Raw genomic sequence first — 25,272 nt, 5'->3', positions numbered from 1 at the left:
GGGACCTAACCATCTCGGCCACGAGAGAAGAGGAATGAAAAGCATCTTAATTTAAGGTTTATAAAATGAATTTGACAGGTGCGAGAAACTTAAGTTGCGTGATGTTTGACCTTGAAACAGGACACGGCTGTAAGCCAGTTTTCGCTTGTTTTATACTGAAAAGCGAAAGAAACACACGGCGATCGAAATATCTAGAAAAAAAATAGCGCGTGAAAGTCGGGCATGCGACCCCCCGCCATTCTTAAATCGTAGATATTATCATTTAGACGTGATATAAAAAGTTTTAAGTGAGCCGAGTGAGAAGGCAGACGAAAAAAAGCCTTTTGCAGACATACACAAAAAGCGAACATACATACATACTTTCGCTTTTATATATATAGATGAAGATTGATAATGAAAAGACTAGAACGGTAGTCCAAATAATCCGAAGACTAAGGGTATATTTGATTTTTGTTTCTGAATAAAACAGAATTTTAAAAAACTGAATACCAGACAGACATTTTTTTTTTTTACAAATTTTTACAAATTTGGTGCTTTTGCAGTATATCATTTCAAATAAATGCATTTCATGTTAAAACACTATTACATACTTACATATCATGTAGGAATTAATATAAATTCAAAAAATTACAAAAAATGATCCAGTAGAAAAATATTTACATGTTAAAAACAAAACTCATCAAATTATATAGTCTAATATCTTAAAAAAAAAAACTTAAACAAGGGCAGGTAACTGCAATCTATAATTTTGACTTATCTCCCTTGCTTTCAATGAAATCTATATAAATAAAATGAACTCATTTTTTCCCGTCTGATTTTGACCTTAATAGGATTAAAAATCAAGATATTTCATGCAAATACATTATGCACAAACGGCAGAACAATATCTGAGGTTTGTTATAGGCTTATTAGTTCTCAAATTTCTCGATAATCTTAGATTTCTATACTTTTTCTGCTGAGAAGTCACGGCCAAAATCGGTTAAGATCAATGGAAGTGGTAAAATATTTTCTCTCTTAAAAATTCCTCCTTCCCCTGCCACCACTTAACACCGTTTGGAGATCGTTCACAAGGAACAGTTGAGAAGAGAACACCGGTTTGGCTTCGTAGTTCTTTCATGTTAAGTTATTTAAAATCACAAAACTAAGCTGCAGTGCTCTGTGGCGTAGTGGTTAGGGTGCTGGACAATTCACATTATATTTTCACGTTCGCGCCGACCTACCATAGTGTATTTTTTTTTTTTTTTTTTTTTTTCTTAAACAACTGGAATGGACTTTTCTTGGTGGCCGAACTGTTAACGTTGCAGAGGTTTTTTTTTTGTTTGTTTTTTTTTTCACACTTTATTTTCCTACTTTTACTCATGACTCCGGGTTTGATCCTTCCTACTTACCTACCATAACATTTTTTAACCCCCCCCCCCCGTCCCGGAAACAAACACTCGGGCAACGCCGGGTACCCCCGCTAGTAATGAATAAAAAAAAGAGACTAAATTTAAATATGTTACAGCCATTTTTTATTTTCACAATTTCAAATATGGAACAGAGTGAAATTTGAGCATGAAGTTAAAAGTACATGCAGGTCTCATGACATGACATTTTTTTTTTTTTCATTCCCATTGGCATAACTAATTTGAGACCATGTTTGTTGTATTAAATGAAACTGTTTGGATAAAACCGATTTATATTGCCGGAATTTCTAAAACTTGGTCAGCCATTATTTTCATATCCAACAAGGCTGCAACTTTATTACAAAATGGCGATTATGCCATCTTCTCTCACACTTTCTGCACGTCCGTTAGATTTTGATTATTATTGGAATTTTAGAGTTGTATTTGAACCAGTAAGTGTCAGAAATTCTCTGGAGTCAGTTATTTCGAACAATTGTTTTTTGTTTATAGAAGAAGAACAATCGGTCAAAGTTCACTGTTACGCCAACTGAAGATGCCTCAACATTTTTTGATAAATTGACAACTTTTGAAGGTTTTCGGGTATACTGAACACGAATATCGCAGGAAAAATAAACAAACATTCCCCCCACCCTCTCATGTTAAGAACGGCTTTCAGAATAAACATCGCCCTCCACCTCCCCATGTTAAGAATAGCTTTTGAAATAAACATTCCCCCACCTCCCCATATTAAGAACGGCTTTCGGAATAAACATCCCCCCTACCTCCTCATGTTAAGAACGGCTTTCGGAATTGCATTGAGTCAACTACACAGATCGTCTGCTCACTGCAGCGTGCGCCTGCATGCTCAATATACCATTTCGTGGAAACAACAAAGATGGCAGCCAAATAAAACTACGAGAAATTACGTAACAAAATACAGGTATTTATATCTCGAAAACTTTTTGTCTGCACAAATTTTCCCTGCGAAATTTTTCAGCATAACCGAAAACCTATAGAAGTCGTCATTTTTTTAACAAAATGTTGAAGCATCTTCAGTTGGCGTAACGGTGAACATTGACCAAAAAATCTTTCGTAGCAGAACGACCGTCCGCTTTTATTTTGGACGAAAACAATTAAAAACCAACAAGTTATTGCATTCAAAAACAAATTATATTCAAAAATAATTACGAATACAATAAAACGTAATAGTTATGTCAGTTTGAAGTTTGATAGTTTCCAAAACGGTTGTTTTGGAGAATATTCTTTTTTTGTTGTTCCGACATTTCAAAATACAACCGCTGAGAGACAGATTTTCTTTCTCCAGCATTGCAACATGGCAAGAAAGAAAAACATACTGAGGATGGAGTTTAGCTCCAAAATATATTTATGTTATAAATTTCAAACAAGTAAAATATCTTTTTTTTTTTTTTTTTTACATGGGGATCACCAGAGTACAAAATAGACTTTGTGGTTTAGTGGCGGATGTTCTTTCCTCTTCCCTGCAACCTCTCTCCCACAGAAGAGACGTTGTGAGCCTGTCTTTATTTTATCGTTATTTCCATGGCAAGTACTCGTCTGAGCTCCAATCTCTGGTCCCCCCCCCTCGCCAATCATTCCCGATAAACACCCGTCTAGCTGAAACCACTATCAATAATTTTCCCCACTCTTTATCTGTGCCTAAATCAAAACATAGATTCCAATGAACAAAGCTTCTTTCTTAGAACTGCACGCCAGAGGAACTCTTCTGTTTGCCTGCTTCCCACCTACAACTTGGATGTCTTCAAGTCCAACATAAACAAATTCCTGATGAACCGCTCCCTTAAGAAACTTCATCAAAACTCCAATACTAACAATTACTACAATACTATCCCACTGATTACTGTACATGTAATAACCCTTATCCCCGAGTGGCTTCTGAGCCTTGATAAGTGGTGACCACCATGTAAAAGAAAAAAAAAAAGGATGAGAAATAAAAGTTATAACCATTATATCATCAAAACAATAAGGAAAAGTTAGGGGAAAATTTAAGAAAAAAAAAACTCTTTAGGCCATGACATTTTGAAGCTAAATGCTTCCCTTCAGAAGAGGAAAAGGCCAGAATTATATAAAATGCAAACTAAAAAAAAAAATGGCTTAATAATATTTAGATATGAAATAAGAAATAGGATAAAATGGTAAATAGTAATAAAAATTAAACTTTAGCTTTGAAATGCCATGGCTTAAAATTAAATTTCTTAATTTTGATTTTATTCGTTTTTTTTCTTTTGAAACTGATTTTTAATTCAAAATTATAAATCATTTTACTCAAAATATATATATATTTTCAGAATAGACTTCGTAATCTAGTGGGGTGGGGTGTTCTTTTCTCTTCCCTGCAACCCCTTTCTCACAGAAGAGACGTTGAGAGCCTGTCTCTGTTTTATCGTTATTTCCATAGCAAGTGCTCGTCTGAGCTCCACTATGGTCCCCCCACCTCGCCAAACATTCACAAGAAACACTCGTTTGGCTGTAAACACTATCAATAATTTTCCCCACTCTTTATCTGTGCCTAAAACTAAATGTAGATTCCATGAACAAAGTTTCTTTCTTAGAACTGCACGTCTGTGGAATTGCCTTCTTTCCAGCTGACGATACGTCCAACGTAAACAAGTTCTTGATGAGCCGTTCCACTTAAGTTAAGAAATTTACAGAATTTCCAATACTAACGATTACTATATTGTCCAATTGACGACTGTACACTATTTAACCCTTATCCTCGAGTTGCCTCTGGGCCTGGATAACTGATGATTCCTTTGTAAAAAAGAAAAAAAACAACAAAACCCCAAAACATAGATTCCATGAACAAAGCTTCTTTCTTAAAACTGCACAACTGTGGAATTGTCTTCCGTTTACCTGCTTTCCAGCTGACCATAATTTGGCTGTCTTCAAGTACAATGTAAACAAATTCTTAATGAGCCGTTCCCCTTCAGTAATCCAATTTACCAAATTTCCACTTCTAACGATTACGATGATATTGTCCTTTTGACCACTTTACACTCTTTAACCCTTATCCTCGAGTGGCCTCTGGGCCTTGATAAGTGGTGATTCCGTTGTAAAAAAAAAAAAAAAAAAAAAAATTATTATATATATATACTAGGAGTTCAGCCCAGCTTTGCTCTGGCCCTATGTACTGTTTATAACTTTACGTGCATATGTATATATATCAAAAAGTGTGCATATGCACGGTAATGCCTTTCTATATAATAGGCTTCCTTAACTACCATAGAGAAAAGTTGGTGGAGACCGCAGAGGTCGAAATTTTTTTAAACTTTGACCCCAATTTTGACCCCTTTAGCATTTATTGTTTTGGGTTCAAATCAAGTTATTAAGTTAGATTCATGTCCAAGGAACCTATATCTAAAATTTCAAGTGTTTAGACCCCAAATTGTCGGAGGAGTTTGGTAGAGTTCTCAAAGGTCAAATCGTTGAACTTTGACTCCTTAACTACCAAATTTCTGGGTAAAGACCGATCACATCGATTTTTCCAAATCTCAGTACCCCGTATATCAAATTTCGAGTCTGTAGATTTAAAATTGACAGAGTTATTGTGTAGGGAAATGTACACACACAGACAGACAGATACACAGACACGTTCACTTTTATAAATATACTAGCATTTCAGCCCGGCGTTGCCCGGGTGTTTGGTGGTGTATGCTGAGCAAAAAAAAAAAAAAAAAAAAAATTCAAAATCACATAGTATTCGCCCAAATAAGATCTCCTCGCTACGGCTAACCCATATTAGCTTTTACGAGGAATGGTGCACCTTCTCCAAGTGATGTTACCTCAAGTAACAGCACGAAACTGGATACTCCACCAGACTAGATAAATTCTTGTCCTGGAATCCAGTAAGACTAAGAGACCAAAACAAAAGATATACTACAATGTATAAAAATGGTTAATTGGGGAGAGGAAAATTATGTTCTCATTTTTTTTACTAAGTGTTTGAGAGATAAAGAACTTTAATGGAACATTCAAATATCTATGTATCTCATATAGACTTCAAGTGTTAGCCCCAGGTAGGGGGGGGGCCCTTGATTTCTGAGAACTTCGACTGAAGTAAAATAAAACAAAAAACAGATAGACACTTTCACAGATAGATATTATCCTTGCAAGCCAGCTATCTTACAGCTGCTGCAGCTCTGCTACACATGGACACTTGTCTACAACAACCGGTTAGTCTCTGTGCAGCATTACTCAACAATGTATGAGAGGCGTTTCGGGTTTGTTTCACTGTACACAGATTCGAAAAAGTTGTCAAAAAACAAATATATAACAAATAAATGTTATCAAAGGCAAGATAAGTTACTTTTCTACCAAACTGGATATATTTTTGTGTTTTTATTCAATGTAACATGTTTATTCAGCTCGAAAAACATACAGTGTTTACCGATGTATTGGAAAATTAAAAATGGCGCCCGACTCTCTCTTTAACACGGTAAGTTTGGGAAAAGGTGTCATAAATAAAAAAAATATATACAAAATACTATTAAAAACCCACCGAATATGTCAGCGTATGTCACGGTAACATGTATTGAGCGAGTTTCTAACAGTATTTTGTCTAGTTTTTTTATTTATAACACCTTTTCCCAAACTTACCGTGTTACAGTTATGCCTCCTAATTTTCTTTTTTTTTATTTTATTCTGCCCAAATGGATTAGAGGGTGGATTGCAAACTGTATTGTTATGATGACTGAACTTACGCATTCATGACCTGAAAGTTTCATCTCTCTGTTGCAGATATTCACGGCGTGAGACTCTAAGAAAGCAACCCTGTCATGGACGTGTGTCAGACGCAGAGATGCATCATTGAATTCCTTCATAAAAAAAAAAAAACTGAACCAATCAACATTCACCGGCTCTTGAACGTTTACGAAAACCGATGTTTTAATTTTGAATTTTTTTACATTTTCACCCCAAACCAGACACAGTGCCACTTTGAAGTAGGGGGCTACTATCGGGGACATAAGTTGCAGGGATACTATGTAGGGAGTTGAGCAGCAAGATGTCTGTTCACATTACACTTGAACTTCTGCATGTCAGTACAGTTGGGGAAGCAGGAACCTGGAAGGTAATTCCAGAGTCCAGCAGCTCTGGGGAAGAAACTATTGGAGTAGAAGGCTTTCTGACATCTGGGGATCTCTACTGTGAAGGGGTGGGACTTTGCTGATTGTCAGGTTTGTCGGAGGTATGTACGTCGAGGAGGTACAAGTAGTTCGGAGTATTCATCATTAGGATACTTGTAGAACAGGCAGAGGGATGCAATATTTTGTCGATGGGACAGCGGTTGAAGCATAGATGACAGTTCAGGACCTATCGGGTTGGCGACTCTTTTGAACCTTGTCTAGGGGTGAGAGACAAGTAGCAGATGCGCCAGCCCAAATATGACAACAATACTCCATACATGTGCGAATGGTGGCCTTGTAGAGATACAGGATACTTTCAGGTGTTAGTAGTTTTCTAGCATGGTAGAGGAAGCCGACCTTCGTTGTACCAGCATGTAGTTGATGTCAGCACAATTAGGTTTCAAGCGACAGATGTGAGTTACAAAGCACACCTTGGACTCCCATGCACAGCCACAACCCCAATTGTTGGAAAAAAAAAAAAAAAAAAAAACACGAGAACAGGTGTGACTATGTAGAAAAATAAATTTTGGAGCACAAAAGATCGCTCATTTTTAATGATACTACTCCTTCATAGTTTTCGAATTATTTTTTTAGTTAAAAAATCGGATGTGTTCATTTTGGAACTACCCTTACGTCTGGAACTACTACTACTACTATTACTACTGAAACATATGTTGGTTGTTGGTTGTTTTTGTTTTACGGCATATCAACCCTTTTCGGGTTATTTAATGCCGAATCCAAAGATTTTGAAGAAAATTTTTTTAATAGAATATATTTGTTGTTTTCACATCGGTTTCTATTTAACCCATAGTTGGGACCCTAACAGGTACTACCACTCCGGGTCAGAGTGGAACTGGGAGCAATGGTAATTAAAGGGTGACTCCACACTCCCCAAAGCCCACAAGCTGGGGCCTCACCACTGGATATAGTTTAAGGTCATATCCAGGACCCCCATTAAGGGACTTTTACCCTCTGCAGGGGGGCAGTCGGCGTATTCTAATGCCCCACCGACAGGGCCTGAAACATATGTAACTGGGTTCATGAGAAAGAATTTCAAAAACTAACTGGCAAATATACCCAGTGAACCAAGTGCAGGAGAGAGATTCGAATTTTTCACTTGACGTGATGGTTGAAATCTTAAAAATCAAATCTCTTTGTTGGAATATATTAGTGGGTGAATGCTTGGCATTTGCAAGGACGCTCCATCCCCAGTTCGAAAAATAAGATGTGTTCATTTTGGAACGACCCTTATGTCTGGAACTACTACTACTACTACTGAAACACATGTAAAATGCTTCTAGCAGCATCGCAAAACATTGATTCTGGCATACAGTATCATCTGGGAAAATATAAATCTACCGTTGAGGAGTTTTTCCATCCCAGCACTGAATTCATAAAAAAGAATTTCAAAAACTACCAGGAAAATATACCTGGTGAACCAAGTGCAAGAAAGATTCAAACTTTTTCACCTAACGTGATGGTTGGAATCTTGAAAATAAATCTCTTGGTAGGAATATATGAGATAGTGTATGAATGTTTGGGATCTGCTAGGATGTTCCATCCCCAGCTTAGACAAAATGATAAAACTACCTGGCAAATATACCTGGTGAACCAAGTGCAAGCGAGATTCAAACAATTGGACTTAAAAATGACAGAATCTTAAAAATAAGTCTCTTGGTTGGAATGTATTAGTGTGTGAATGTTCGCCTTCCGCTAGGATGCTCCATCCTCAATTTGAACAAAATAAGAAAATTGAAAAAAAGTAAATAAATAAAATGACAGAATCAACAACAAACACTGGACATGCCTCAGATGAATACAAACATCCAAAATATATCGGTCTTCTCAACGGATTTGGGTAAACGTTAAAAGGTTCCATTGAGTTTTTCCATCCCAGCACTAAGTCGTGGCCTCTGCAGGAATCCGCAAATATACCACCCTCGCTTTAAGCTCAAAAGAATAAAGCTAACATCCCTTCACTGTTGAGATCCCTAAATGCCGGAAAACCTGCTCTAATAGTTTCTTTCCTTGAACAGCTAGACTTTGGAATTCCCTTCCTGCTACCTGTTTCCCCCGACTGTACTGATCTGCAAAAGTTTAAATATAACGTAAACCAACATCTTGTTAATTTTGCTTACACATTGTTCCAAATAGCAGCACCTTACATTCAAGCACCTTGTTTGGGGTGAACGTGAGTAAAAATCTCTCGTCCGTGTTTTTGCTCTGTGAAAGAACCTGCCAGAAGACGTTTTGAAGTTGACGACCACATTCAGGTTTTAACCTTGGACAAATGTTGGTAAACATTAAAGGTTGCGGCCAACGCAGAACGCGAGATAAAAAATATTCTATATAGTCGTTAAAAAATGTTTTTATGTTGTTTTCCTAAATGTTACTAAACGAGAAATCATGTCAAGTTGAAATCAAGTTAGTATCACACGTGTTAAATTGAGAAAAGCACGCATGAAACGAAAGCAATTTGCGGCGATCCCAAAATGTTGAATATTTAACGTTTCAAAGTCGGGCAAATTAAATAGACGGGCGATCCCCGTTTGTAACTCATAGATATTATGATTTCGATGTGATATAAAAAGTTTTAAAAATGAGCGACGACCTCGAGAAGCCGCCGAAAAAAATCCTTTTGTGGGCATACACAAAAAGTGAACATACATACATACACACATTTTCGCTTTTATATAGATTACTAGCGGGGGGGGGGTACTCGGCGTGGCCCGGGTATTTGTAGGTGTGTGTTGTGTGTGTGTGTGGGGGGGGGGGGGTGATCAAAACAACCCTGCTTAAAAAAAAACGTTGGCCGGGTGTTTGGAGGTGTAAAAGAAAAAAAAAAGTTTTAGTAGGAAAGTAGGCTTGAACCCCGAACCTTTGACGTGGAGATGGAAACGAAATGGAAAAAAACCCTGGGACCTAGCCATCTCGGCCACGAGAGAAGAGGAATGAAAAACTTCTTAATTTAACGTTTATAAAATGAAATTAACAGGTGCGAGAAACTTAAGTCGCGTGATGTTTGACCTTGAAACATGACGCGGCTGCAAGCCAGTTTTCGCTTATTTTATACTGAAAAGCGAAAGATACACGGGACGCTCTAAAAATCTGGAAAAGGAAGCGCTTGAAAGTCAGGCAAATTAAATAGACAGACGACCCACATTTGTAAATCATAGATATTATCATTTAGACGTGATATAAAAAGTCTTCAGTAATGAACCAACTGAAAAGTCCAGCGGAAAAAGCCTTTTACAGACAAACACAAAAAGCGAACATACATACATTTTCGCTTTTATATAGATTATGACAAAATTATGTGATAAAATTTGTGAAAGACATTCTAAGAATTAAAATATATATTAAAGAAAACTATAGAAATGTAAAAAAATATTTTTTGTTATTATTTCTGTATGAATATATTTTGAATATTAAAAATAAACATTTATAGAAATGAAAAAAAAAAAAAAAAGAAAAAAAAGTTGGGCTTCTTTTTTGTTGAACTTTGATAAAACAACAAGTGTTTCCATATGGTTTCGTTTTTCGTTCCATGCTTAGTGGCTTCAATTCTATATTTAGCTAAACCGAGTATACTTCCGGCGTCTTAACTTTATGTACTGAATTTTTTGATTTATCCGAAAGACCTATTTAAAAAAAAAAAAAAAAAAAATAGCACAATTCATAAACTGCACAAGTACCATAATGTGAAAATGAAATAGTCGGGTTTGTATTACTGTACACATAGATTTGAAAAAGTTGTCAAAAAACAAATATATAACAAATAAATGTTACCAAAGGCAAGATAAGTTACTTTTCTACCTAACTGGATATATTTTTCGTGTTTTTATCCAATGTAACATGTTTATTCGGCTCTAAAAACAAAGTGTTTACCGATGTATTGGAAAATTGCAAAATGGCGCCCGACTCTCTTTGACATGGTAAGTTTGGGAAAAGGAGTTAAAAATAAATATACAAAATACTGTTAAAAACCCATCGAATATATGTCAGCCTATGCCACGGTCACATATATTGAGCGAGTTTCTAACAGTATTTTGTATAGTTTTTTTTATTTTAACTTCTTTTCCCAAACTTACCGTGTCAAAAAGAGAGTCGGGCGCCATTTTAAATATAAACCCAAATAGTTATCAAGAAAAATATATAAATTACTTTTTTTTTTAATTTTTTTTTTTTTTTTAGAGTTATCTCAATTTTTATTAGCATGAAAAACAAAAACCGAAATAAATTTGCCGGAAAGGACTTTATATTTTTGTAGTTTCTGTTTTTGACCCTTGTTTTTCTAGGACAAAAAGATAAATAAAAATTGACCTTTGATTAGCACAAAATAAGAATAGCACACACACACACACACATCCACGCACGCAGACACACACACACACACACACACACACACACACACACACACACACATCCACGCACGCAGACACACACACACACACATATACGCAGACACACACATATATACACACACACGCATGCAGACACACACATATACACACACACACACACACATCCACGCACGCAGACACACACACACACACATATATACGCAGACACACACATATATACACACACACGCATGCAGACACACACATACACATCCACGCACGCAGACACACACAAACACACACATATATACGCAGACACACACATATATACACACACACGCATGCAGACACACACATATACACACACACACACACGCGCACACACACACACACACACACACACACACACACATCCACGCACGCAGACACACACACACACACATATATACGCAGACACACACATATATACACACACACGCATGCAGACACACACACACACACACACATGCACGCAGACACACACACACACACATATATACGCAGACACACACATATATACACACACACGCATACAGACACACACATATACACACACACACACACACGCACTAAATATAGACTATTATATAAACATGTAAATGTAATTTCCTAGAATTAACGGTAAATTTTTATTTGGTTTCCACCTAAACATTTTTAGGTTAAAATGACGACTTGGCCTTCGGGCCAGGATCAAAGTGTAGTATCTGTTCTGCAGATGCTGCACTTAAGATAATTTGTACCAGTCAATGGAGGGGAAACCCTCTATACTGGGAACCGCCTGGGTAATACCTAGGAGGTCCACCCTCCCAGGCCTTGCCACCGGGCTTTCCGGTGGGGCAAGTTTATTGCTTGCTGCCTGAGGCGCCCCGACCGGGGAATGCCGACGGGGTTACTCAGGCAATTTTTAAAATTGCAGGAGTGCCCCTCCTTTAGGGGAGCCTGCGGGGTTCCCACTTTCCGGCCTTGTGCCACATTTTGCTGATGTGGGCAGCATTTAAATAAAAACCCTCTATACTGGGACAATTATTATTTTTGGTAACCAGAGTGCCCCCTTTTTGCCTACTTTTAGGGGAGCTGGTTTTTACCCCACATTAAAAACGACCTTGTGCCTTAGTTGCTTTGGTGGGGAAGCAAATAAATACATTAAAATGACGACTTATAGGTTTTCGGATATGCTGAAAACGAATACCGCATTTAATATCGCATATAATATTATATATGTATTACAGAAGATCGGAACACTATCGATATCTTCAGTTTCAAATCAAACAAAGGGGGGGGGGCTTCTACATTATTGGAACGAACTTTTGTAGTCGATAAATGGAGTTTTCAGTTAAAAAATTGGTTTCAACTCTGTTGTCAATTCTAATAAATCACAATGGTAGCTTTCAAATTATGCAGTCGAAATTACCTGAATATTACTGAATTATTTTAAAAAAAAAAAAACGAATTTAATCGTGTTCAGGTGAAAAATTTCGGCCATCTTGTCTCAATCGAAACGGAAAATTACCTCCCTTTTGAACTCTGTGTCTTACGATCGTTTTCATCAAATTCTATTTTTATTTTCTTTAATAAATAATTTTCTACCTTATCGATTTTCGTAATTTTTGGATATAATCATCTTAAAAATACGAGGAATACGTAGATGTCATTTTTTTCATGTGAAATCCAGTAATACGTTTGCGAAATTTCGTCCCAATAGTGTAGAAGTGACCAAAGGGGACTTATACTGGCCTTCTATGTCGGTCTATAGGTTTTCTATAGATGTAAAACCGACGGTATCGATGATGTTCTGACCTTCAGCAAAACATACATAATATTAAATAAACATGCTTTGCTCTGCTGGGGTTCTTCCCTAAGGTACTTATGCAGAAAAGGTATCGTGCTGAAACATTATTATTTAGAAAGCCATTCTTAACATAGGTTTATTTTTATATATATATTTTTTTTTACTCTTCTGTATTTTCACTTAATTACAAAAGATAGGGTAAAAAACGGGATTTAACTTTTTAAAAATCCTATCTAAAAATAGCATGGTCTGTAAACTGGAGAAGTGTGTGTGCGTATATATATATATATATATATATATATATATATATATATATATATATATACACGCGAACGCGCGTGCACACAGTCTTTATTTGTTTTTACATAAGCAGTAATATGGTGCTACACAGTCATGAGCATGTTTCGGTCAGTTGCTAGTAACTAGAGACCTCTTCAGGCGATACAACTTTTCTCTTTCCTGCAACCTCTCTCCCACAGAAGAGACGTTGTGAGCCTGTCTTTGTTTTATCGTTATTTCCATGGCAAGTGCTCGTCTGAGCTCCAATCTCTGCCCCCCCCTCGCCAATCTTCCACGAAAAACACCTGTCTGGCTGAAACCACTGTCAGTAATTTTCCCCCACTCTTTATCTGTGCCTAAATCAAAACGTAGATTCCATGAACAAAGCTTCTTTCTAAGAAGTGCACGCCAGTGGAACTCTCTTCCGTTCGCCTGTTTCCCACCTGACTACAACTTGGATGTCTTCAAGTCCAACATAAACAAATTCCTGATGAACCGCCCCCCCTTAAGGAAGACACTTCATCAAATCTCCAATACTAACGATTACTACGATACTATCCCATTGATTACTGTACACACATCTCTGAGTGGCTTCCGGGCCTTGATAAGTGGTGACCTCCATGTAAAAAAAAAAAAAAAAAAAAAAAAAAATGAAAATACCAGGTTTTCCTCGTTACAGGGAAGGAGGTTCCGTCAAATGTTATGAAAAATAAGATTTAATTGCATGTAAATAACACCCAATACAAATGCTTTTCTTCGGGTCAAGATCAAAGTGTAGTATCTGTTCTTCAGATGCTGCACTTCAATTTCTTGTTCTCTAGTAATTGTCTGTATTTTTGAGATGAGGTGTTTTCATTGATTGAGATTGTCGGACTGACTTCTTCATCTTGGTTGTTATAGTCACAACGTTTCGGCCGTTTTGCCCTCCGGCCTTCATCAGATGTTTTGTATCGAACTGAGGAACCGTTTGTTAGGAGTCTCGAACCCAACCCTTTATTATTATTACGGGGGTATCGTGTTCGGACTTCAGCTAGGCTCTGGGACATAGTTGCTGATTCTCTGTTTTGAATGTTACTTTCAACTGCCTTCGTTCAGGATTGAACTTAGCACCTTTGGGTAACTGTAAACTTTGATACAACGTCTAGGACCACTCGGCCATATGTCACAAGATGAGGAAGTCAGTCCGACAATCTCAATTCTTGTTCTCTGTTAGTGGAGGAGAAATCCTTCACGACTGAGAATTTTTTTTTTTTTTGTTCCACTTCTCCACATTAAAAAAACGACCCTGGTGTCTAACTCTGTCCCGTGGGGAGGGGGCATAGTAAATAGGAACAAATGCCTTTCTTTCCAGTCTCCCATTACCTCGACCTTTAACCCCCTACCCTTTCCCATTCTTTCCTATATCTAAACGCAGACTCACATGCTCACTAGCAGTATCAGAATTTTTGTAGGAATTTTTGACACCCCTAACACGAAACTGCGAATACAATATAAAAATCTCGTAATTTCTGTTAAAAGTGGGTTATTTTCTTTATGGATTATACTTCCAAAATAAACTATTACAGTTGTTTTAAAAGTAATAGAAATTTTTTTTTTTTTTTTAAACAGTAATGAATTTTCCGAACTCAATATTTTTCAATTTTTAAACTTTAAAAATCTATTAAAATTTTTCTATTGATTCTATTTTTACGATATTTTCAGGGTCAATGTGAAATTTTATGTTCTTTCCAATAAACCGAATATAATATTTTAGACAAACGTTTTTTTTTTTAAATTCACGCCCCCCCCCCCAAGTGTCACCCATTTTGAAATGTCTATTAAAAAGTAAATAATTAATTATGTCTGGGAGTTTTATATATCACAAATTGAAGAGAAAAGGTCAATAAATAATATATTCAAATTTAAAACAAAAAAAAAAAATCGCTTTTTTTAGAAATTTACCTGTAAAGTCCGAAGTTTAAAACCTTTTTTAAAAAAAAAACACATTGTTGTTGTTTTTTTTTTTTTTGTTGTTTTTTTAATAAAACCTTGGTCCTTGCTCCTTTAATTGAAAAAAAAAATTAGGGCTTGAATTACATTTTTCGATGAGTTATAAGCTTGGAAAGATGGGGTGGAATTATTCACTATTTTCACGAAATTTCTGACACTGCTACATGCTCACCACCATTGGGTTTTATTTACATACAACCAAATCTCATTTTTCGCAACATTTGATGGAACCTCCCGATATCAACTCCCAGTGACAAGGAAGATCTGATATTTTCATTGCAAACCTTGCTTTCGTATAAGCTCTATCGCCTGAAGAGCTCTCTAGTTACTGGTAATTAGATGACCGAAACATACTCGTGACTGTGTAGCATTGTAGCAACATATTACTGCTTATGTAAAAACAAATAAAGAGTATACCCAGCTCTACTTGGCTATTGAGCACTCTTGTATTAACGTCGTTAAACTTCATTGGTTACTTAACCTCTAAGAAATACATTAGACTAGCATTTCAGCCCGGCGTTGCCCGGGTGTTTGGATGTGTATGTTGAGCAAAAAAAAGAGAAGCGGTCAATTTTTTAAACTTTGACCCCTATTATGACCCCTTAACATTTATTGTTTTGGGCTCAAATCAAGTTATTAAGTTAGATCCATGTCCAAGGAACCTATATCTAAAATTTCAAGTGTTTAGATCCAAAATTGACGGAGGAGTTTGGTAGAGTTCTCAAAGGTCAAATCGTTGAACTTTGACCCCTTAACGGCCAAATTTCTGGCTGAAAACGGATTACAAAGATTTTTCCAAAACTCAGTACCTTGTATACCAAATGTCGAGTCTGTAGACTGAAAATTGACAGAGTTATTGCGTAGGAAAATGTACACAGACACACACACATGTTCACTTTTATAGATATAGATTGGTGCAAAAATAATGTTTTTTTACGTATATATATATATCTGATTTAAAAAAAAAAAATATTTTTGCGGCAACCTAATATACAGAGGGTTTCAGAAGTCTTGGGAACATTACAACATATTTAAAATCGTTATGTTCCCAAGACTTTTGAAACACCCTATATATGGATTATATATATATATATATATATATATATATATATATATATATATATATATATATACACGCACACACACACATCGTATACCTACATTTAAAACATATTCCCATATGCGTAAATATTGGACATATATATCTTATTTACAACTGTGTGGGTCAGTTGACTTATTTAAAATAATGGGGGATCATTTTATAATGGACTCCATATTGTAAACTGATCCCCCATATTTTTATATATTTTATTACATACCGTTTTTTTTTTTTTATTAGAATATACAAAAAAAAATCAGTTTAAACAATTGTTTTTTTATCTGAAAACGCCATTTATCGACTACAAAATCTCGTCCCAATAGTGTAGAAGCTCCATAAAATATTTTATCTAACAGTTTGCTGCGGACTTCGAGTCGCCCTTTTTTTCTGTATTAACTTTTTTTTTTTTAACAAACTATTTTAGGTTTAATTCGACAAAAGTCAGTTTGGTCCGGTTCAAATTCTGTAGAAGCTCCAAAACATTTACAGGGAAGAAAAAAAATAAATACCTCGACGGACATGAAAGAGAATCAGCACCCCCCCTCCCATATTTTAGTGTCGAATCAATAATAATCCGCTGAAAAAAATTGAAAAAAAAAAAAAAAAAAAAAAAAAAAACGGAAGCAGTTTTTAACATGGGGAGGTTGGGAGGGGGGGGGGGCGAAAAGCCGTTCTTAACATGGGGAGGTTAGGGGTGTTTATTCCGAAAGCCGTTCTTAACATGGGAAGATTGGCGGCTGTTTATTCCGGAAGCCGTTCTTGGGGGGATGGGAGGGGCGGATTCTCGTTCAGGTCCGACAATGTTTAACTTTTGCAGCAATTATAGCAAAAATTAATTATGATAAATAAACCATTAAACCACATGTATCAATCCGAAGTTGCCCGGGAATTTCTATCTTCATTTTTGTTCCATTTTTTTTTTTTTTTTTTATCATTATTTTCTCGGTGCTTATGCACTATTGCACTTCGCACCATTTTTTAATTTTTTTTTTTTTTTAAATAGTATTTAAGTTAAATTCAAGTTTTACGAACATCTCTATTATTAACTTGTTAGGTGAAAGTATATAATAGTTACAAAACATTTTCCGCACCCCACATTAAGAATGGCTTTCTAAATAATAACGTTATTATTTCAGCGCGGTAACATAAGTGCATAAGTACCATTTTCTTTATTCGCATTTTAAATTTAATTATTACGATATTGTATGTCAGAAATAACTTCATACCCGCCAGTCTAAATGCTTTCAAATTTCGAAGGGTCAGAAGATAATTCATCCCTTCCCCCCTCCCAATTATTAACAAAACATCGGTTATATTGAAGATTTTAGCTTTAAGATGGTTGCTATTGAAACATTATTTTAACTAAATTAGCTCTTTTTTTTTTTTTATAATAATTTGGTTTGATTAATTAAATTACAAGCTTTTGGTCCTTGTGCACTTATGTTACCGTGCTATTTTTTTTCTTAAATAGTATTATCAAGTTATATTCAAGTTTTACGATATCTTTTACGGTACCCATGCACTTATTGATCCGTGCTGAAATAACGTTATTATTTAGAAAGCCATTCTTAACATGAGGAGGGGGTGTTTTGTACCTATTCTGTACTTTAACCTTACAATTGAATAAAAAAAACATATCACAAAACTTTAATTAAACTTGGAAATACGATTTAAAAAATAGCGCGGATCCAGTAAGTGCCCTAGCAAGCACCTCTTTTTTTTTAATTTGTTAGGTGAAAGTATAGAATAGTTTTAAAAAAATACACCCTCTCCTCATGTTAAGAATGGCTTTTTAAATAATAATGTTATTATTTCAGCATGGTAACATAAGTGCATAAGTACAAACACCTTAAAGCTGAAATCTTCAATATTACAAAAATCAACAGGGTCGATTTGTTTACGAACATACAGAAATGCATTCTGGTGGATCTAATTTTGTATTTCCTTTTTAATAAGGCTTTTTTTTTTTTTACGTCCGTGTCAATTTCTCGCTATTGCATTCGATCCCGACCCATAAACGATCTTTTCTTCGTCAATGTCAAGATTCTTTCCAACTCCCAAAATAAACCGACAACTTGTAAAGGTTTTCGGGTATGCTGAAAACGAATACAACATTTAAAAGCGACGCAGATAAATAGTTTTCACGATATGAAGAAATTACTTGTTCAAAAAGTGGGGATCACTTTTCCATATAAACGTAACGTAAAATGAGCACCCACTTTCTGGCCACTTAGTGATGACTTGTTTTTCGTTTAAATTTGCCGCAAGCAAGTAGTTTTTCGTATATTGCGCAACGTAATTCCTTATGTTAGCAATGGTGGCCATTTCAAAAGTATGCGTGCTTGCACATTCAGAAATGGCCACCACTGATAACATAAGGAATTGCATTATATGGAGGTTGTTTGCGGCAAATTTAAATGCGGTATTTGTTTTGAGCATATACGAAACCCTCATTTTAAAGGCAATTGCTAGGGCAGAAAGTAAACATTTACCAGGAAAAAAAAAAGCTTTCAGGCAGCCCCCAAAAAACAAAAACAAAATATCACTAGGTGGACAAAAAGTGGGTGCTCATTTTACGTTAAATTTATATAGAAAAGTGATCCCCATTTTTGGAAAAAAAAAAAAAAGAAGTTATTTCGTCAGATCATGAAAACTATTTCTGTGCGTCACTTTTAAATGCTTTATTCGTTTTCAGCATACCCGAAAACCTATAAAAGTCATTATAAAGGGGTTTGGGGGGGGGCGTTGGAAAGAATCTTGTCATTACTCATTGACCCCCTTTTTATTATTTAATTGCTAAATGAAAGTACAGAATAGTTACGGAAAAAAAAAAAACACCGTCCCATGTTAAGAATGGCTTTCTAAATAATAACGTTATTTTAGCGCGGTACAAGAAGTGTAGAAAGTCGCGATTCAAGGATTTTTTTTTTGCGCATATTTAAGAAACGGAGAAAAATACATTTTTTTTTTTTCTTAAATTAAAAATATATATAGAGAGAAAAATCTATTGTACAATATATATATATATATATATATATAAGATAAATATAACATTTTATTTTAGTTTTCATTTTTTTAAATATACGCACAATTTTTTTTTTTTTTTTAAAGACGGAAAAATTAATGTTTGTTACAGCGTGTTGGGAAAACGGCGTACGACAGGCGCATTTTTATTTTTAATAAAATATTTTTTTTTTTTAAAATAACTAAAATTAGAAATAAACGTTAAAATAATCACGAAAAAGATTTTTTTTTTTTTTTCAATATTTAAATCGTCTGCTCTAAAATGTTTAATAAATAAAACAAATAAACGGAGAAAAAAAAAACGTTACATACCATGTGACCAATAAATAAGAGACCAGTTTACTACATGAAAACAAGGTAAAACTGGTCCCCCACTTTGTGACCGAAGCAAAACGGTATGGCCGATATCTACGTGCACTGCAGCAGTGGTTCTATAACTGGGGGATCGGTTTAATACATTGAATCGATTGCAAATCGATCCCCCACTTTATGTCATGTTTAGGATGCGCTGAGTTTTTTTTTTCTCTGCGGAAAACAAACGGAGTAATTGATGAAGATGAAGAGACGTATCTTTTTTTTTTTTTTTTCAATAATAAAAAAATAAATATTTTTGGATTTTTTTTTTTGTTTGTTTTTGTTTTAAATGGAGGTAAAATCCTGGAAGGACTGACCGTGCATCTGAAAGAAAGAGGTGTCGTCGGTTGTCGATGCGGGTAGAATAGAAGAATAGTGAGAGGAGAGGCGGGTACGTACCGTTGCAGAGTTAAAGATCGCTCGGATCGCAGGTAGAGAGACTCTCGAAGGTTCGACGCCATTTTCCAACGTGAGGGTAAGGGGAGACAATAAGGAAAGAGGAAGGAAATCGATAGATAGATGGATACGGAGGAGGAGGAGGAGATGACGGAAACAGATGGATAGTTGGATAAATAGATGCAGAGGAGGAAGGGGATGAGGAGGAGGAGGAGGAGGAGGAAGAGGAAGAGGGGGAGGAGGAGGAAAGAAATAGATACAGAGAAGAGATGAGGAGGGAGAAAAAGGAAAAAGAAAGATAAATACAGAGAAACAGGGGGAGGAGAAAAAAGGGAAATAGATAGATAGATAGATAGATAGATGCAAAGACGGGAGGAGGAGGAGGAGGAGGAGGAGGAGAAGAAGGAGAAGAAGGAGGAAAGAAATAGATACAGAGAAGGAAGGGGGAGAAAAGAAGGAGAAAAGAAGGAGAAAAGAGATAGATAGATAGATAGACAGATAGATATAGAGAAGAGATCAGAAGGGAGAAAAAGATAGATAAGTAGATAAATAGAAGAAGAAGAAGAAGAAGAAGAAGAAGGAAAGAAATAAATAGATATTGGCCTTTTAGTCAAGATCAAAGTGTAGTATCTGTTCTTCAGATGCTGCACTTCCGTTTTTTGTTCTCTTTCGGTGGAGGAAAAGTCCTTCACGACTGAGACAATTTTTTATTTTTGTACCTTTTCTCCACATTAAAAAACGACCCTGGTGTCTAACTCTGTCCCGTGGGGAGGCACTGTAAATAGGTACATAAAGGAGGCGGAGGGAGAAATGGGAAAAGATAGATAGATAATTAGATAGATAGATAGATAGAAATAAGGGAAGATGAGGAAGAGAAGAAGAAAGAAAGAAAGAAAGAAAGAGAGTGATAAATAAATACAAAGGAGGGAAGGAGATAAGAATAAGAAAGTAGGAGGAGGAGGAGGAGGAAGAAAAAGGGAAGAAAATAAATACAGGGAAGGAGTGGGAAAAGAAAGATCAATATATTATTGAGTGAGGGCGGGGGTTGCAAGAGAAAAAGAAAAGAAATGGATATCGAGATGGGGAGGGGGTGAGGAAAGAAGAGGAATACAGAGAGGATGGAGGGAAGAAAAAAGGGAGGGAAGAAGAAAAAAAGGGGGGAAGATAAATAAGGCTGCACAATGATGCATGATGGTCTTCTCATGAAAATCAGATCCCATTGTATTAATGGACGAATACTTAAAATAATCAAATACTTTTTAAATAAGAGAAGAATCCCGGTTGTCCTCCATTATCGCACGTCTAAACAATATGATATAAATGCGGGTGTACCTCAGGGGGTCGATCCTTGGACCTTTATTTCTCCTGATATTCATAAATGACCCCTCTGATAAAATTTTCTGAGATGGGTATAGTTTCTGATGACACCACACTCTATAACAGACATGAGGGGAAAACAAATGAACACATATCCAAGGCAATAGCGGAAACCCTAAAGGAAGACCTCCAGTTTGTGGAATGGGGACAAAAATGGATGGTCACATTCAATGCTGCCAAGACTAAGATTCTTTCGATTAATAACTAAAAGAAACCTTCTCAAATGCTAATGACCATGGCTAATGATACATTACCTGAAAGTACTTCTTTTAAACTCCTCGGCTTAACGTTCACAGGGAACATGAGTTGGGACATTTACATTGAGGGCATTGCCAAGGATGCTGCAAAGAAGGTGGGCTCTCTCTACCCTGCTAGAAAGTTACTTATGCCTGAGAGTATCCTGTGCCTCTATAAGGCTACCATTCGCCCATGTATGGAGTATTGTTGTCACATTTTGGGTTCGTACATCTGCTACTTGTGTTACATGAATGACCCGGTCTAAGCTGGGTTGGCATGCTAGTATATATATATGTATAGGTGTATATACATATATGTATGTTCACGAATTAAAATGTGGCACGCATCTGCGGATGAAATGTCAGAAATTGACAAGCTAAACGTGAATTGTTTCAATATTTCTCACAAATATAAACAAACCTTGTTATTGTTATGAAAAATGTAACAGAAAGGAATCTGGTTATGTGGGTGTTTGGAAAAGATTGACAGGAAAAAGTGACAGAAGGAAAAAAGATTGCAGTTGGAGATTTGATTGTCAACCGAGTGGACGGCACGATAATTCTCTCTGTCGCTCCCCCACTCTCTCTCTATCTACCATAAGCAAGCACAACAGGAGAAATAAAAAGACGGACTGTTGCTTACACCAATGGTTGTTGTGTTTTGAATTCTTAAAAAGGGTTTATAATATAACACTAGTCTCTCCCTCTTAGACAGGGTTCAAAAAAGAGTCGCCAACCTAATAGGCCCTGCACTATCAGCTAGGCTTAAACCGCTGTCCCATTGACGAAATGTTGTATCTCTACCTGTTGTACAAATATTTTAATGGTAGGTACTTCGACAAACTACGGCATAATCATGTTGACACACCAGTTCCTGCTGGATCACCGAAGTTAAGCAACGTTAAACCTGGTCAGTACTAAATGGGTGACCATTTGGGACTTCTAGGTACTGTATGTGCTCTCTGTTTATCTCGGCATTGTTTCCAGTCGTCCTGGTCTCCTCCTTGCCACTGGACTCAAACAGTGTCGATTCAGGTGTGGTTGGTGATTGTGCAACCCTTGCCTCATAATTACACACGCAGCTGCCCCTAAGGGGTATCCTTTGTCTTTTGAGACTGAACGGAAGCATGGGACTTTGACGAACTACAAGCTTTTGTAACCACTCGACGTAAAAATCCCTGACAAGCAGCAAAATCTCACCCCTACAAAGTAGAAATCCCTAGATGTTTCTTCCCCAGATCTTTTTTTTTATTATTCAATTTTCACCCCAAACAAGGCACAGTGCCACTTCGAAATAGGGAGCTACTATCGGGGACATAAGTTGCAGGGATATTATGAAGGGAGATGAGCAGCAAGATGTCTGTTCATATTACACTTGAACTTCTGCATGTCAGTACAGTTGCGAAAGCAGAATCCTGGAAAGGAGTTCCAAAGTCTAGCAGTTCTGGGGAAGAAACTATTGGAGTCGAAGGCTTTCTTACACCTATATATATCTGTAGTTATCCGTTGTGGAATGTAGTTCTCCGAAAAAAAATTTCACTTAATTTGATCAAGTAGTTTTTTTTGTTTTGTTTTTTTTTACAGCGGAAAAACATTTTCTTTCAATTTTTAGACCACGAGGAAGGAAGAAATGCTATTATTTAACATGGGGAGAAAAGTGTTGGCGCTTTAGACTGAGTTATCTCCCTTTCTTGTGGACTAAAAATCCAAACATGGCTATCTTTTCTGCCGTCAAAAAATACTTAATTAAATGAAATTCCATGAACAAAGTTTCTTTCCTAGAACTGCACGCCTGTGGAACTTTCTTCTGTTTGTCTGTTTTTCAGCTGACTACAAGCTCAATGTAAACAAATTCTTGATGAACCGTCCCCTTAAATAATCCAATTTACCAAATTTCTATTATTAACGATTACTAAGAAATTATCCCATTGACTACTGTACGCTCAATAACCCTTATCCTCGAATGGCCTCTGGGTCTTGATAAGTGGTGACCGCTATGTACAAAAAAAAAAAAAAAAAAGAAAAGGGAACTCTACTGTGAAGAGGTGGGATTTAGCTGCTTGTCAGGTTTGTTGGGGGTATTTACGTCGAGGGGGTACAAGTGCTTGTAGTTCGTCAGAGCATTCACCATTAAAATACTTGTCCATCTTTCAAACTCTTTGGCCTAACGTTCACAGGAAACATGAGTTAGAACAATTACATTGAAGGCATTGCCAGGGCCGCTGCAAGAAAGGTGGGCTCTCTCTACCGTGCTAGAAAACTACTAACACCCGAAAGTATCCTGTACCTCTATAAGGCCACCATTCGCCCATGTATGGAGTACTGTTGTCATATTTGGGCTGGTGCATCTGCTACTAGTCTCTCGCTCCTTGACAAGGTTCAAAAGAGAGTCGCAAACCTGATAGGCCCTGAACTGGCATCTAAGCTTCAGCCTCTGTCCCATCGACGAAATGTTGCATCCCTCTGCCTTTTCTACAAGTATTTTAGTGGTGAATGCTCTGACGAACTGCAATCACTTGTGCCCCCACGTCGTGAGCACCCTCGACAAACCCGACAGGCTGCTAAATCCCACCCCCACACTGTAGAGATCCCTAGATGTAAAAGATCTTTTTACTCCAATAGTTTCTTCCCCAGAACCGCTAGACTCTGGAATTCCATTCCAGGTCCCTGCTTCCCCAACAGTACTGACGTGCAGAAGTTCAAGTGTAACGTGAACCGACACCTTGCTGCCCAAATCCCTACATAGTACCCCAGTAGTTGTTGCCCCTGATAGTAGCCCCCTACACCAAAGTGGCAATTTGCCTTGTTTGTGGTGAAAATGTAATAAAAAAAAAAAAAAAAAAAAAAACAGGCAGAGGGATGCAACATTTCGTCGATGGGACAGAGGCTGAAGCTTAGATGACAGTTCAGGACCTATCAGGTTGGCGACTCTCTTTTGAACCCTGTCAAGGAGCGAGAGACAAGTAGCAGATGCACCAGCCCAAATGTGACAGCAGTACTCCATACATGGGCGAATGGTGGCCTTATAGAGGTACAGGATACTTTCAGGCGTAAGTAGTTTTCTAGCATGGTATAGAGAGCCCATCTTCTACACCGCAGCCTTGGCAATGCTCTGAATGTATCTGTTTCAATTCATGTTCCCTGTGAACGTTAGGCCACAGAGTTTAAAAGAAATACTTTCTGGTAATGTGTTTTTGGCCATTGCTAGACTTTGGAATTCCCTTCCAAGTTCCTACTTCCTTGACTGTACTGACATGCAGAAGTTTAATTGTAATGTAAACAGACATCTTGCTGCCCAACTCCCTACATAGTGCCTTTACAAATTATGTCCAAGATAGCAGCTCCCTACATCAAAATGGTACCATGCCTTGCTTGGGGTGAAAAACAATAAATAAAAAAAAAAAAGAAATAGAGAGAGAGAGGAGAAAATGATATAGTGAGGGGGGGGGCAAGGGAAAAAAAAGAGAGATAGACACATAGAAGGAGGGAGGAAGAAGCAAGATCGATATATTATGTAGTGAAGAAGGGAGGGGTAAGAAAGATAAAAAGAAACGGAGAGATATATAGAGAGGGGCATTAAGGAAAGAAAGATTAATACAGAGAGAGATGCTGATGACGTTACCATTTATGGTAGCACATCTAAGACAGTAAACGACCAAGTTCTCTCTGATTCTCTCTCCTCTGATCTTGAGCAAATGGTACAATGGGGAAAGGAGTAGCTGGTTACTTTTAATGCATCTAAAATCAAGCTTCTCTCTTTACATCATCAACGTTCTGATCCCCATCTGGCATCAGTTGAA

General features: G+C 36.8%; 1 protein-coding gene across 3 annotated transcripts in view; it reads right to left on the bottom strand.

Moving 5' to 3' along the window:
* Positions 1 to 20,000, bottom strand: part of LOC145271224 (NAD(+) hydrolase sarm1-like) — a 266,101-nt gene extending 246,101 nt beyond the window's left edge. Inside the window, exon 1 of one of the 3 annotated variants that reach the window (XM_080126780.1) lies at positions 19,863 to 20,000. The gene's annotated coding sequence lies outside the window, so the exon portion shown is untranslated. Of the gene's footprint in view, positions 1 to 19,421; positions 19,819 to 19,862 lie in introns of those variants that run through there. The other 2 variants (XM_080126781.1, XM_080126782.1) reach the window with 2 other exon arrangements.
* Positions 20,001 to 25,272: the final 5,272 nt, after the last annotated feature.

Source organism: Euprymna scolopes, chromosome 46 (assembly GCF_053919585.1).
Source record: "Euprymna scolopes isolate OS-2025 chromosome 46, ASM5391958v1, whole genome shotgun sequence".
Classification (NCBI taxonomy): Eukaryota; Metazoa; Mollusca; class Cephalopoda; order Sepiida; family Sepiolidae; genus Euprymna; species Euprymna scolopes.
This window is presented reverse-complemented; position numbering and strand designations above follow the sequence as displayed.